Source organism: Stegodyphus dumicola, chromosome 9 (assembly GCF_044657685.1).
Source record: "Stegodyphus dumicola isolate Sdum_Otavi_A_Nest chromosome 9, ASM4465768v1".
Lineage (NCBI taxonomy): Eukaryota > Metazoa > Arthropoda > Arachnida > Araneae > Eresidae > Stegodyphus > Stegodyphus dumicola.
This window is the reverse complement of record NC_140776.1, coordinates 78,440,992-78,455,300: the sequence shown is the minus strand read 5'-3', so window position 1 is coordinate 78,455,300 and position 14,309 is coordinate 78,440,992. Positions and strand designations below refer to the sequence as shown.

Genomic DNA, 14,309 nt, shown 5'->3' with positions numbered 1-14,309 from the left:
CGGAATAACTTCTATATTCAAACTTCTATATTTAGAAAAGGACTGAAAGTTTTGATTAAGATCTTTCCTCTTAATTTCACACGAGGTATTCATAAACATTAACCCAAGTGGAATGCGAATATTACTTTCTTCGCAAGGGGGAAAGAGATTTCATGCTATAGACTATGGCCCTGATATCGCCGGACTGAAGCCACTCATAAATATTGAAAGTAACAAAGCAACTAAAAATATAAAAGTATTAACTGAACCGCATAAAGAACTATTTTTGAAATTTATTGTTAACTATATACTTTTATAATAATTCATTTTTCGTAGATATTAGTTTTTTCATAAGCGAACATTTTATTTTCATTATAACGCCGCTGAAATTATGAAAAAGAGTTTAATTCTTGTGCTAGCACTAGTTTCACACCAAATGACTATTCTATATTGCTAAATTTATACAGGTTGAAAAATGCAGAAAGAAGATCACTTAAGTTAAACGCTTGCATATTGAGAGGTTTATTAAAATGTATCAAATATTTTTTAATAGTATGTTCTTTATTTTGAACTTGTAATTACTCTGTACGTGTATGAGCTACAGACTAGGGCAGAAATAATTAATTCTTCGCTATTTTTATAACATTGTCCAGGCCCACCAGCGGCCGAGCGGTAAAGTCGCTGAACACTGGTAGTTCGGTCCGAGGTTCGAATCCTGCGAGCGGGCTGGCTGCATGGGAGTTTTCATGGTTTCTCCCATGTGTAACGTGTATACGAGCCTGTTTCCCTTAGAAAGTCCTCCACGAAGGCATCCCTCCCCTTAGGCAGAGAGCCTCGAGGCTTTGCCGTAATCACACACACATAACATTGTCCCTCATTATACTTTTAATATTAAATGTGCTAGAAAATTGTGTAATGCATTTTCTTACGGTTTTATTAAGTTTCATGCTGAATTTTTATTTCCTTTCTAATATGAAACGTATAAAGGGTGACGCTTAACTATATAAAGTTAAGAATGGATATTTTTCGGCACTAACCTTTAAATAAGGGAATAGAATTTTCATAAGTTCAGTTTGAGAATTTGCGAACTAATATTAAAAAAAGCTGATATTTTTTAAAATATTGCATACTACAAAGATGCTTCATTCTGGAAAAGCTGTTATTGAATATTTTGTTTTGCTGTTTTTAGTCTTACTATTTTCAATGTTTTTTTTTTTTTAAATTTATAAATACTAAAATAGCTCCCTATCCGTCAATAACGAAAATTAAGTGCGCTACATTTGAATGTGTGTATGGTTAGATTTTTGGATACATATTTTTATGCAATTTTATTGAAATTATTTCAGAAAACTTATTCATTGAGAATTTTTATATGATTATCTGTTTCAGAATTGCAAATACAAGATGACCTTCATATTTTGCAAATTCTCAAAACCTCTTCAGATAGTTTTCATTTCTAATAAATTAAGCTTTGTTCTAAAGGTACTGAAAATATATATCTTTCGAGATCGTGGATACAAGATAGTCGCCAGTTTCTAAAGTTTTCCTGTTCTGGGAAGACTTTGAGATAAAATTTCATTTATAGAAAACATTAAGTTAATCTGCTACTATGTTGCTGAAACATTAAAAAATTTTAAATTTCCAAATTGAGGATATAAGATGACCGTCATAATTTTAAAGCTCTGAAAAGTTTATAAAATTGTACTCATATACAAAAGAAGTATAAATTAATTCATTAAAGTAACAGCTGTTTTTCCAAGATACTGGAAATGTATGAATTTTAAGATGGCCGATCTAAGACAATTGCAAATTCTTCAGTATTCTGAAACGATCATGAGATAATTTTTCATAAATCTCCTTCCCAAAAACATTATGTCTACCAGCGGCCGAGCGGTAAAGTCGCAGAACACTGGTAGTTCGGTCTGAGGTTTGAATCCCGCGAACGGGGCTGGCTGGCTACATGGGCGTAGTACTACACTACTTTTTTTTTTTTTTTTTTTTGGTTTCTCCTATGTGTAGCGTGTATTTGAGCCAATTTTACTTAGAAAATCCTCACGAAAGCATCCTTTCCCTAAGGCTTCCTCTAGGCTTTGCCGTAATCACATAAACCAAACCAAACCAAAATACATTATAGTTAAATTTAGGATTTTGTTTCTGAAATGTTATGAAAGAAGTAGAATATGTCATAGAGGATTGAAATGTTATGAAGGAAGAAGTAAAGTTGAAGATTCCAACACAACAAATTCAAGATAGCCATTACTTTTAAAATATTAGAAACGTATATTGTCATCCTGTTTCTGTCCGCTTCTTGATTTTTTATGGCAAACATGTAAGACATGAAAGGCAAGTTAATCGATAGGGTTTAAAAAAGGATAAAGTAAAGTTCCAATAGCAATAAAAAATTTATGATTGCTTATTAATTATGCGTTTTCCATGTGTAATCATTAATTAAATTTGTTAATTTACTAGTTTATATAATATTATTAATAATTTCTGTAGAATCTAGAGAAATCTACAGAAAACGGAAAGGAATTTTATTTGAAATGAAAAAAGGGTTTGAAAATTCTGCTTACACCATATGTTTAACGTCTTTTATTAGCTTCTTCTGACGTCTAAATATTGCCATAATTTGACAGTATTATTCGTTTTTTCTTCTCTGAGGTTATTTATGAAATGGAATTTCATTCATAGTAGCATTTCAAGTTTTTCGGCTTCACTACTACTGTACTAAAATTTATGTTTGAGTTTATAGCTGTCTGGATTTATGCTACGTTTAGGACATATTTTATAGGATTTCCGAAGAACTCGTTTCAGTATTTTTTGCGTAGAGTTTTGTGCTCTTTTTTGTTATTTTCTTTTCTCTTTTACAGGCTTATATCAATATCTTATTAATTAAAGATATTTAATTAATATCTTATTAATTAAAGATACTTCATTAATATCAAATAAATTTCCTTAACTCGTAAAACCTCATAACTCGGAGAATTTGGAAACTGTACATTAAGTGTACTTAAATGTGTTAAATAGAGAGTGCAATAAAAAGGCTGTGCGGAAGAAGCAAAGATTTTCTAGTAAGATATTAGAATGTGAAACAGATGCCCAATGGTTGTGCGAGAAATGAATTCCAGGCCTGCATCTAGAAATGAGAATGTCGTTAAAGTCAGTATATCAGTCAGGCACAGAGGGTTATTTAGAATTTTATGCATTATAATGGTATATCTTAAAGGTGCATTCCGAGAATTACATTTTGGACCTTGCAGTTAAATAAATTTATGCCTTGTAATTAAATAAATTCTCTCAATATTTAACAAAGATTTAAACGTTTTGTTTGCTTTAGAAAAGAAAGCAAACAATTCGATTCGATATGCTGATAAACAATTCGATATGCTGAGCTCTAAAATGACATTGAGAACGTTAGAATAACTCAGGTCAACCAAACAAATTTGTCTTTAGTTAATATGTAGTACATAACTATATATGATATAATATTTTCATTTAGTAACATAGACACTGATCGTTCTAACCATGAAAATACGCATTATAGATGTTAAACTACTGTGAAATACAATAAACACAATGTTATCTCGACATTACTTTTCTTTATCCTTTGCTCAAATCTATCATTGTTTTCACGCACGGAGTTCTAACAACACTTTAATAAGCTGACGGTCTGCACATCTTTTGGTAGTACTATTTTATGCGAGAAAAATCCAGGTGGAAGGGCTTACCATTTTTCTTCGACGGCAGTTCTAGAGCTGTTGTGGAAAAGGCCAGTGTGCGGATGCAGTAAATCTATTTTAATGACATGTTTAACCTATTTTTGCAAAAATATGATATTTCCAGATACATATCAATCCTTTAAAAATTCTCAGATTTGTTGTTCTTGGACCTCCATGTTTCTTGTTCAGCACCACCTAATATAGCATTGATGTGTGTGATGTCACACGTCAGTAATGTATTAGGCAGAATATAGTTGTCAATAGTTTGGAAATCTCTGGTCTCACAAATATACATATGCAACTTCAGCCGCATCTGAAATTTTGAAATGCCGTGCCGTTATAATCAATGGCCTTCATGAACGTGAGTACTAATTTAATGTGCAAAAGGGTAATAATATCCAACTAGGTCATTGAAGGCGTGCACTTATAACGCTCTTTGCATCAGATTCTAACGGCCGAGCGGTAAAGTCGCTGAACACTGGTAGTTCGGTTCGAGGTTCGAATCCCGCGAACGGGCTGGCTGCATGGGCATTTTCGAGGTTTTCCCTATGTGTAACGTGTATACGAGCCAGTTTCCCTTAGAAAGTCCTCCATGAAGGCATCCCTCCCATTAGGCAGATACCCCTAGTGTGCTTTGCCATAACTAAATAAACCAAACCAAACCTCTTATTTGAAATGTGCTATTCGGTCTGTGTTAACCTGCTTTCATGAATAAAAAATGTATAACCCTACTGAAGTCCAAGCACCCGTGCTTGATACGAATAATTAAAAAATACATACATGTACATTCTGTGTATATGTATGTATTTTATTATTCAGTTGGAGAAGCCTGAAAATTAAATACAAACGGCATTTTTTAATGGTAAGAACTTTCAAGTTAGCTGTACTCAGTTCCTTCGGTTTCTTAAGCCTTTAGCCTATAGATTAGTACTATTTGCAAAGATCATAATTACTATTATGCTAAAAAATGCATAGAATGTCTACATGTTTCAACGTCAATACTTACTAAATTTCAACATTAATTTTGTGTCAATTTCAAATAAAAGGCCCATTAACAAAAAGCACTTTTATTAAAGAACGAATATCATGCTGCTTGTCTTCGAAACACAGTTTCAGGTTTTTATTCGTATGCATTTGTTTCTCTTCCCATTGTGGGTTTAATATGCCCTCAATGCATTTTATAAGCCTCATTATAATATTTATTTCTTTTATTATAATGTTATTTAGTTTAATATGCCTCATTATAATATTTATTTCTCAATGCATTTCTCTCAGTTTTGAGATAGGAAACGTTTAACATTCACAAGGCTGTGTCACTCTGTCTAATACTTTTCTGCAACGTTTCAGTGATTTATTTTATTTCATTCCCAAAACGATTAATTTAATCTTTAGTGAGCAATATTTGAATGACATTACATGCAATTTCATAGCATTTGTATGAGCATTGACAAACTATTTTTAAAATTCATCAGCATGCCCATTTCTGAACAATATAATTGCACTGGCTTAAAAATATTTAGTTTCTAAACACCAGATGATATTTAAATCGTTTAAAGAGAAAGTAAAGGAAAACCGAAGTTTGATAAAGTGGAAGTCCGGAAAAAGATTTAATGTTGTTGTTTTACCGGAAGTGGCCTCTGATGCCCCAACTGTGATGACGTCAGACTAAAAGGAAGTGAAAGAAATGTTCGGTGCATTTAAAGACATCAGCTTAGTAGCCGTAGATAAACTCAGCATTCCAAATCATGCTAAGGTGGATAAATTAAATGCGAAGTTGTCACCGTTTAGATCAAAGAAAATTACCAGTGAACAGAAGTGTTACTCTTCATATCAGAATAATGCAGCATAATGAATCAAGACCAGTCATTCATTCCTTGAAGTAACTTCTGATGCTCAAAATACACTGGATTAGTGGATCACTTTCTTTGTCGTAGTAGTTGCTTTTGAAAAAGTGCCAGTTTGGAAAATAAAGGCACCGAACAATAGCTGAATCAGAATCGTCCATCATGGCTGACAGAGCGTGCGAGCCACTATGTTTGTTTATAGTTTTCTTCTATTGTTTTGTCAGAAAAATGCGCTCTCGAACTGTACGCTTCTTGTTGCAATAATTAAACGACTTGTCACGTGGCCCATATTTCGGTTAAACTTTTGCGTTTGCGTTTTACTCGCGTTATTCGACGACGACGGCGATCACGTGAGTACCTCTGATTTTATTTTTTATTTTGTTTCAATTCATAGTGAAAATGTTCCTTAACGACTTCCGATGACGGGCAAGTTAGAAGCCTGGCAAAACTGAATAGGATTTTACAAGAGTATTTTTGAAAAACTTTCATAAACCCATAACCTTTAGGCAATTTTTAAATGGTTTTTGCACATTTTGGGTGTTACAAAATTGCCCCGTAGATAAGCTTTAGGTAAGGATGCACTCGGTTTATTTTTATACATCTCTCTGAAAATTAAGAGAATCTGAATCAATTAGGAATATTATACAAGATTCAGAATTTGTTAACTAAAATGCAGCGTGGGAACATTTTCTGTTGTAATACTTAAGGAATATTACAATAAATTAGTTACTAATGAAATATTAGTCGTGGAAGTAAATTCGTAACTAACTATATGTTAGTCTTACTATATTGAAAACAAATAAATTAATTTAACTATTTTATCTATTTATATATATTATTATGTAAAACAAATATCCATGTTATTATATCTAATGGTTTTACCTAACTATCGTTAGATGAGGTTGTTGTTTTCATGCCGCCCAAAAAATTGTAAATTGGAATCTTCTTCAAATAAAAAAAACATTCATTTCGTTAATATTACACTACTAATTACGGTTAAAGTACAAATAGAATGCACTATGAAAACATCTTTAAATTCTTATGTCTGCATTTATTTAGGACTCATAAAATATTTATGATTCAGATGTATTGTTGATCCTTCAGTAGAGTAGTAACATCAAAGCCTCGTAATATCTAAAATGTATGTAACTTCGGATTGTTCAAAAAGAAAAAGGTACTAAGATGATCTAGAATTTTAACCGATGATTTAAACAATCATCTAATATAAATTTTGTATATTACAGGAGTATGTAACAAATACTAGAACCATATGGACAAATTTCAACAGCAGAGAAAAAATCTTAAAGTCACATCCCATAAATAGTCTTATTTATTATTTTCACATTAACAATTAAATTAATTTCTTTTAATCTGCCACCGTGTTGACGTGACAGTAGAATATCTGTCTGCCTTAATCTGGGGCCACAAACTTCAAATCCTGGATATACGGATGTTTGTGATTGTTTAGTATCTTTGCTCCGTGGGGGTCTATCTAAAATCTTCTTGAGTAGCTGGTAGTAGGGAGAGCGTCAGTAAGAAACTATTGGATCCGGCTTTTATGGCTTTATGCTCAAAAAGTGAAGATTTTCTTTTCTCGTGGAAGTTATTCATTTGCTCTCTGTAGCCCATCACAAGCAATAATTGAGGGGATTGAGGGGATGAGACGGCTAAATTATCTCCAGGTTCGCTATCCCCGACGAATGATTAACTAGAAAAGTACCCGGGTATTAAAACGATATTTGAATTTTACTTTAACATCATTTCTTTAAGCTAAGTGTTCAATCCATTCTTAGCAAAGAAATGTGCTGTTAAGAAAATCAAAAGAAAATGAAAACTCATTCAAAAATAGGATAGTATATCTATCGATACCCAAATATTATCATATACGATGCAAACCCCTTTAGTTGATATGCATGGTGTTAGCAGTAGACATCGAAAATAAGTTTACTATATTCTGGTGCATATTTTAATAATAATAAATAATGAAATAGGCAAGTATCTACGTATGTTTTACATGGTATAATCAAAGGTTTTTAATTTCCTTCGACATTTTTTGGTTATCGATTTTTTTAAGCTATTTTGTAAGTGAAGTTGTACGGCTGAAACCGTAGATAAGGTCTCTGTACTTAATTACACAGCAATATAGCAATGTAATAATATATACACTAAGATAAAATTCAAAGTTTCAAATAATACTATAATAATACTATAATCTTCATTTATGTATTATTTAAATAAGACGTAAGTAGATTTTATTATTTTCGTGATTGAGTTTCTCTAAGTCATCCTTTAAATATTCCCTCTTCGCAGGAAAACAGTAAAATAATCAGCAGTACCATTTTATGGCTTTGCTGATAGACAAAGAATAATGAAAATTGTATTTCAACGTGTAATGAAAATTAACAACGTGTGAATCAGTAACAAATGTATCTATGAAAGTGTATACAGTTAGCATCGATGGATATATAATAATTTATGAAAATGTTATTAAGAGCATTATATATAATTTAAGAACTTTATCTTATACTCTGAAAAAAAATCAGAACGTTTCCTTCCTTACGAATCATGAATATTTCTAAATTTACAAACAGGATTTATTAAAGCGCAATCGTGATTAGTGGGGATTCATTAATTCTTGATTTTATTTGCTGTAACAGTTCTGCATTTTAAACTCCTTTATCAAAATATTTGTTTTCAAGTGTTATTATGAAAAGGCAAATCTCATTACAAATGGAGCGTTAAGATACTGTATTTAAGTGTTGCTCGGAAGGAAAAATTGTAAAAGGTCTTTAATGAATTCAATTTTTGTGTAGATTATATGATCTAATCTTTTTATTATTATTATTATTATTATTACTGAAATACACTCAATAGGTCAATAGTCTGATTGAATTTCTATTTCGCATTTATTCACTCTAACGATTTTTTTTAAATTTCAAATACTTAACTTCCTTTTCATATTAAAAATTGCCTGACTGAGTCCTTTTATTTTTCGCATTCCGTTACATTTCATCATGATAATAGCATTAATAATGTCCCGATATACTGTCATTTTTCATATCTATTCCCGCTCTTGAAGCAGAAGATCTGTAATTTATCATTTACGGCAAGTTGACAAATCTAATACAGTTCCCATACTTAATCAGAATTATTTTCAGTTTGTCTTTCAAATAATAAAAGTATATTTGCTTATAATGTGGCAACTCGTTGATTTAAAGCAATACGTATATATATTTCTTAATAATTTTTATCCATGTAAGTAAGTTTAAGATATTTATTTGATTTAATTTATGATACGTACATACATATAAATATAATTGATAATTTTATAAACACTTCCATCATATTTCTTATTTAAACAAAGTAAAACACACTAATGCTAAGTAAGGGAAGAGATAGGTACATGGAGGAATTTCGAAATGACATCTATTTATATTAAATATGAAAAAACCTCGAAAACGCATATATATCATCTAGTTTGCTGATTAAACCAATCGAATTACCCAATTAAATCCAATTGAATTACTAGTGTTAAGCGATCCTGTCCGCTGTATTTCATGTGGCTCCACCAGTGGCCGAGTGGCTAGGATCGCTTAATATTATAAGTTCGACCCGCGATTAATTATAATCACATTCAAGATTTCTTAAAATTAGGAATAGTATTTAATTTTATAGTTTTTTAATTTTTATATTGGATATATAATATTTTTACATTTATTAGCAATTATGATGTCACTACTACGATTTTTGTGATATTTCTGTTAATAAAGTGAAATATAATTCCTATCTTTAAACCATATTAATAAAAACATTTAATTTGAGGATTCTGAAATACGTAGTAACTTATTATTCTCAAATCGTGCCATCTATATTTCTAAAATTCTTAACGATTTGTGCACTGTTTTTCAATTTCCTGATACTGCTTTGGAAATAAATAGCTGTTTAATTTTGTTATTAACTAATATTTTTAATTGTGATTTCTCATGGAATATAAATGTGCTACGGAACGTTAAGTCAAAAACACTGCTTTAGAAGTAAATACATATTTTGTAATAATAATGTTAATAGTATGTCATGGTGTATTATATCTGAAAGCAATGGACTATGAAATCTGGCGTAAGGAAATCATACTAAAATGCATATTTGATATCCAACTATATTTATTCACTCCTCATAATTTCAGTAGAAAAAGATGTATCAAATATATTAAATTCCATGTTTAAATTCTGCAGTACGCGTAAAGGATTTCTTGCAATTTTACTGCGTGTTAAACGTTGATCCCCCGGTATAAAGCGTCGGTTAAGCGCTAAGCGTCTTTTATTGTTTAAAGCCATTTTTTCCCGTTCAATTGCTTTATAAAATTAAAAACTACAGACTTATAGCATATTTGTTGCTTCAGTAATTTTTAATAGATTTGCCATTTTTTTAATAATTAATTTTCTAACTTCGCTTGAGAATTCTTCATAAAACTATTCCATAAATTACAAAGCACAGTAAACTGAAATTTGTTTGCAGAATCAATTTTCAAACGTTTAGTCATAGAAAATATTTAAATCGTTACCATACTATCAAAACAAAAAAAAGCGCAGCAAAAGACTTTTGTAATCTTGAATTTCTTTGGAAAAATTTCATAGCAAGACTTTTTTGGTTAGATATTTGCATTGCTGATTAATTGTTAATTAATTTTTAATTTTTTTACATAGTGTTAGCTTTTCATGCTTTGAAAATTCAGCTAAGCGTTTTCCCCGGGGAAATAATGGTAAAATAAAGGTAAGGATATTAAAGATAAAGAGGACAAAGAAGAAGGATATTATTTTAGAGATACGATGAAAATATATTCTAATTGAAACCTATTATTATTCTAATTGAAGCCTATGTCTTTTAGAACACAAATAATTACCTTCAGTTAGGTCCGAAAAGAAAACTAAAACTCGGAAATTCTTTTTTAAGAAGTTGAAATATTGTGCTGCAAATCTAAATTATTAATTTAGTATTCCTAAATCTACAATGAAATAAGTAAGAATTTAAAAAGCTGTATTAGTATTTAAGTCGACTTCTAATTGCTGTAAACCCAAGACCCTTTTATAAATATATTTGCTAAATCTGATTCCAACAGGGCATAAACGTCATCAAAACAATAGGCACAGAAGATTCTCTTGACAGAATCATATTTTTTATTGTCTTAAAAAAATGCAAACATTGCTCTGGAATTGCCTATTGTTACGTATTCTGCTTGAGACTGAATGGCTCTTAAGCATCATCAGACGATATCGTGTTGTAGAAATGCATAATTCCATGAACAATGCCAAAAAGAAAGGTTAAGTTTAAAGAATAAAAGATAAAATAAATCATCGTTGCTAGATTCTTTTTTGTGTAATCTAAATCACGTTTCATGAAAATAATTCATTTGCAAAAGAAAAAACTGAAAGCATTATTCCCCTGCGTTTAGTAGTCAGATGAAACGGCAGCTTTAAATATTTTTGCAGGGATTTTTCTTCCTGTGGAAGTAGCAGTGTCAAGAGCAGGGTGCTATTTTTTATACGAGAGTCACACCGACAGAATACAAATTCGCTTTCACGAGTCTCAAATTAAAAGGCCGGAAATTTATGCAATACAGTTTCATAGGAAATTTCTTCCTTGAAACAAATGGAAAACATTGATATGTGTTAGAAATTTTCCATGTGGCAAATGACTCTTTTACTTAATTTCTTTTCTGTTCTTTTGTACGTGGTTTTGAAAAATGAAATTAGGCGTCTTAACTTTTCGAACGTAAATTGCTTGTGAGATACGTTAGTAAATTTCATCTCTTGAACCCTGAAGAATAAAATTTCCCATAGAGAATTCTTTGACGTACCATTAAAAGACCTATTAATATTACTTTTTTTCTTTAATTTAATTAAAGGAAATTTAATGAAAATAATTATTGCTGTAACCTTTGTTGAAAAATTATTATTTTCAGCTTGTAGTTCCTGGAAATAATACCTACATATATTTCCTGAAAACGAGTGAATAGCAAACTTACTCCTTGTACAAGGAAGTAAAAATTACAATGTGGTCAAAATATTTCCGAACGCTGCTTTAAAACGGTCACATTTTTGGTTTGCTTCTAATTTATATCTTATTTTTCAGGTCTGTAGATTTAGCTTGTTAGATTATTAAGTTACAATAATAAAATACCGTTTAGGAAAAGATTCTTAAAATAATCCATGTTGTTCATAGACAGTTGTTTCTTGTCACTTCGTTCAAACTGCTGATTGAGATATCATGCATGGATGGCCTAGAGATCTTTCAGGTCCCTAAAATTGTGGTAGTACAGTTTCTACTAAAAATCTATTATACTTAAATGAGGCGATCCAAATAGCTATAAATTTTAAAAGATAACCGTCTTCGAAGTTATCTGCTAAGACGCAGTTCGAAGTTACTGCGAACTTTATTAGTACCTACATTGTCTTAGTATTATAAACGAACTTTATTTTTCCACATATTGTGAATATTGCCATCTTATTGGAACCAGCAATAACTTCATTTTTCTTAAGCGTCGCGATGAACTGTTGGGTGACTTTTTTATGTACCTTAGACATAACAGTTGAATCAAACAAAGATGGGCTCAACACTTCTCCTCATACACCTTCCATTATTGGAGGATGAATGGGCAACTTAGGTAATTCGTGCAGATTATTTTCTGATCCACATATCCATTTAATTGTAACCAAACTTCATACGTACAGAATTTGTGGTTTAAGCTAATTTAATACATTCTTATTTATGGATGTCTTAAATTACTAACAACAAACAATAAGCTTTTGGAAATCGCAAGGACGTAGGTCTTTTACTATTTTGACCCTGCATGCTCTCAATTTCTAATAACTGGTAGCTCTTTGACAGTATAAATAACATTTCTAACTCCTGAGAGAACCATCAAAGTAGCTTTCTAAAAGAATCTTGCTTTCTAAGCTGAACATCCTCTATAGAAGCCCACTCCTAGGTCTCTGATGGCAACCGTTGCCATTTTTAGGCGAAAGCGTGTATTAAATATTTTTTTTATTGCTGAACATCCGATAACTGCATAATATGAAAAAATATTACGAATCTAGATTTTTTTATTCAATTAAATGTAACACAAAGGTTTTAGTTGTAAGTTATCACTTTTGTAATGTAGACTGTTAATCATTCTTTAACTTGCAACTGCCTATTACGATTTTCGCTAATTACGTAAATTTTTCCAGATCGTGGCAAAACTGTTTGACTCTGTTATTATCAGTTTTGTCAATTATAGTAACTTAGTCAATTCGTGCTTTTACACTTACATATCTTTCTACTGTTTTGGGAATTATTAAACATCAATTTTCATAAAATACCTATTAAATCTTTCGTATTCAATGGGAACTGCGTAGTGTTTGCTTTAAATTGTTCTCATTTTAGAAGTCAGAATACTTAAAATCCTAACATTTTCATCATCACGTAATTAAAATGATTTACGGTCTTCTATTATATGTCTAAGAATTAGGCATAGCAAAAAATTACGAAAAGCTCATTAATTATTTACCAAACATAACTATTTCGCGTGCCTTAAAAAAACTATATGTAAGTTCTCTGAAAATTAAATATTTTTTAATTTCGTCGCGACAAGCTGTAATTACAGATAAAAACTATCTAAATATCGCCTACTGTTACTATCTCATACTTCTTAAAAAGAGTAAAAATATGTAAGCTGTTTAAAAATTCAACTCATTTAAATTTCGTTACGACAGGTTGTCATTATGGCTAAAAATATATAAAGAGGATGCATAAAAAATTAATAAACAAGAAAGCATTAAATTTTATGTGATGATAAAAACTTTTTTTATCAAACATAATTTAATAATTAAGTTTTCATAATCGCAGCTTCAAGGAAAAATGTGTGGGGTAGAATCAGAAAATGAAAGAGAATGCCCTTCACGTAGATATTCCACAAACTCCAGAAACGAGGGGGAGGAGCATACTTCTCTTCACACTGTAGTCCCTGTTTCCAGAAAAGCATTAATAGGTCTTAGTTTGTACTTTAATTACTTTCTTAGTAGGCAGGTGTGCTGTGCAACTAGAAATGTATAAAAGTTACCATAGAAAAAATCTAAAAGAGGATGAAGGAAGATTTTAAAGAAGGGGGGAGAATGATGAAGCGATAATTCTTTCATGAAGAAAAGCATATTTTCAAGATTACGTGCACCTCTTAAGTGCATTTTCGATAAGCTTTGCATTAGTAGATAGTTTTAATAACGAGACATTCTTTTCTTTTCATATATGCAGATAGTGTCTATCAGCTTAGTGTATTATTATATGCTATCAATGTATTACTACTGTTTAAAAGGTAACACTTGTAATTGTTTCTTTATTTATTTGAATGTATTAACGTATTTGTGAAGTTCCTTCCCCTGATGAAAGACGAAGAACGGAAGTGACCTACCCCGGAAAAACCGGTCGAGGCAGGCTGGTGGGGGGAAGAAAGACTGGACTGAGTGGGCACTTGGAGTTGGACGGGCGAGTATGCCGTGTGAGAATGTAGAGAACTGAAATATGTTTTAATTTCTTTTGCGCGCCTTGTATATATATATTGCATATAGTTTATTTTACAGTGTATTCGTTGTATGGTGTATCAATAGTGCAGTTTGTGTAATAAATTAGTGAAGAAAATGTCAAAGCGGACAAGTGTTATTTTCCCACTATAGTAAGTTTACACAGAAGAACCCACCTCGTGTTTGAACGAGCGCGAGGCATGACAGTATTCTTT

General features: G+C 31.1%; 1 protein-coding gene across 4 annotated transcripts in view; it reads left to right on the top strand.

Moving 5' to 3' along the window:
- The window catches only part of LOC118187632 (adenylate cyclase type 3-like), a 476,146-nt gene that overhangs the window by 191,607 nt on the left and 270,230 nt on the right, over positions 1–14,309 (top strand). Inside the window, exon 1 of one of the 4 annotated variants that reach the window (XM_085823653.1) lies at positions 5,656–5,892. The exons of the other annotated variants lie outside the window; for them this stretch is intronic. The gene's annotated coding sequence lies outside the window, so the exon portion shown is untranslated. Of the gene's footprint in view, positions 1–5,655; positions 5,893–14,309 lie in introns of those variants that run through there. 4 annotated transcript variants of the gene reach the window in all.